The sequence below is a fragment of the Alligator sinensis genome, unplaced genomic scaffold, assembly GCF_000455745.1.
Source record: "Alligator sinensis unplaced genomic scaffold, ASM45574v1 scaffold784_1, whole genome shotgun sequence".
Taxonomy (NCBI): Eukaryota; Metazoa; Chordata; order Crocodylia; family Alligatoridae; genus Alligator; species Alligator sinensis.
The window spans coordinates 559,656-561,614 of NW_005842318.1; the positions used below are offsets into that span (position 1 = coordinate 559,656).

At 53.2% G+C, this 1,959-nt stretch overlaps 1 protein-coding gene across 1 annotated transcript in view; it reads left to right on the plus strand.

Annotated features, from left to right (window-relative positions):
• Positions 1-1,959, plus strand: part of HECW2 (HECT, C2 and WW domain containing E3 ubiquitin protein ligase 2) — a 324,758-nt gene that overhangs the window by 294,945 nt on the left and 27,854 nt on the right. The gene's annotated exons all lie outside the window — the stretch shown is intronic.

The window sequence follows — 1,959 nt, forward strand, 5'->3', positions numbered from 1 at the left end:
GGCAGGGGCTGGCGTGAGGGCAGACAAGCAGAGCCCCAGGCAGCACGGGGCGCAGCATTCACCCCAGCCCCAGCTGCAGCAGCCCTGGGAGTGGCCAGCTGCCTGCAGGTGCTGGGCTGTATCGTGCTCTACCTGTCCCCACTCACTTCTGCTCCTGGGCTGCACCGTGCCCTGGTGCAGGCAGCTGGCATTGGCCACTCCTGGGATTGCTGCAGCAGGAACTGGAGTGAGTGGGGACAGACAGAGCCCCAGGGGGTTCAGGGTATGGTGCAGCCAGCGGCTACAGGCAACTGGTGTCATCTGCTTCTGGGGCTGCTGCTGCAGCAGGGACTGGGGTGAGTGCTGCGCCCCTCGCCACCCAGGGCTCCACTTGCCCTCACTCACCCCAGCTCATGCTGGAGCGGCCCCAGAAGCAGCTGACACCAGCTGCCTGCACCAGGGCACAGCACAGCCCAGGAGTAGAGATGAGTGGGGACAGGTGGAGCCCAGGCATGGGGGACAGGCAGAGCATGGTGTAGCCCAGCAGCTGCAGGCAGCTGGTGCTGGCCACTCCTAAGGCTGGCGCCGCCCGGGGGGGGCCACTCTGTTCCCTCTGCTTTGCTGTCTTGTGCAACCCCAGGAGCAGCACCCCTCCCCCCCGCCCCTTAGCTAGTCCCAGCCTCCCTCCCCCTCTGCCATGTGAACCTATCCCTATTTGTTACATTGTAAAGTGGGTTCACTTTATGTGAATTAGATTTATCCGCCGTTCTCCAGGAACGCATGTATAGCATAAATTGAGGGAAACCTGTATAACCCTAAGAAATCCTTGCCTCTTTAAAACTAAGGCCATTTTTACATGAACCAGATTTCACGATTAAGGGCCCAACTCTCAGCAGATACTGATCAGTGCATCTCTGTAGAAGTCAGTGGATCTGTGCCCATAAGCACCAGCAGTGAATCTGGATCTAAGCACTTAAATTACAGCAACTCTGGGATGGCGGTTATAAGTCCCAGTACTCTAGAGGCAAACTAGAGCCTCAAATGATAGAAGCCTATTGTAATGAAGTGTAGTTGAGAGGTTCATAGACATTAGGGATGGAAGGGACCTCATGAGATCTTTGGGTCCAGCCCCCTGCCCAAGGGGCAGGAAGTCAGCTGGGGTCAGATCACCCCAGCAAGATAAGTATCCACCCCATCAAAATAAGCATCCAGGTATGGCATTACTTGTAAAAGGACTGGCTGGCTAGGTGCACTGTGTATCTGTGCACCTGTTGATTTAGAAGTATAAATTCATTAAGAACAAACTGTAAATGCAGTATCTGAAAAGGGTGCAGGCAGCAAGGAAGGAAAAACTTCAGGGTTGTGAATGGCTCTGCTAACCTTTTTATGTTCTTCCCCAGCCATATTTATGCAGAGAGCTAGCTAATGATGAGTGGTGTGTGAGCCCATTCTTTTTGAGACACTAGTGCCAGACTTGCATAGCTCTTGCCTCAGGGGGAATGTAAGGAATGTAGTTGTGGCCAGTCCCTGTGCATGGAGGGAAAAGGCTTTGTGTGCTGCCTCCCCATCATGCACACTCTGCATAGACAAAGACATAATCAAGTGCTGGTCTTTCTGACTGTAACAATGCTGAGGTTGTGTCCAAACAAAAGGGCTATAAACTTCCCTTTTTCACAGAAATCCTTAGGTTGAGCTCTGTTTTCAGATATTTGGAGGGCTGATATAATGCAAGACATTTTCACAGTGACCTACAATACACACTGTTTCTAAAAAGGGAACTGTGCTCTTAGCTAGGGTTACCAGATTTCCAGTTTCAAAAAAGAGGACACCTGTTGTGGTGGGGGGTAATGTGATTGTGGAGGAGGCAGTGATATGCCTGTGCCCTACCCCTGCCCCTCACTCTCAAGCCACATCCCCCAGCCCTGCTGCTGCCCCTCACTTCTGGCCCACAGTATCCCGCCCCTGCCCCCGTAACCAAGC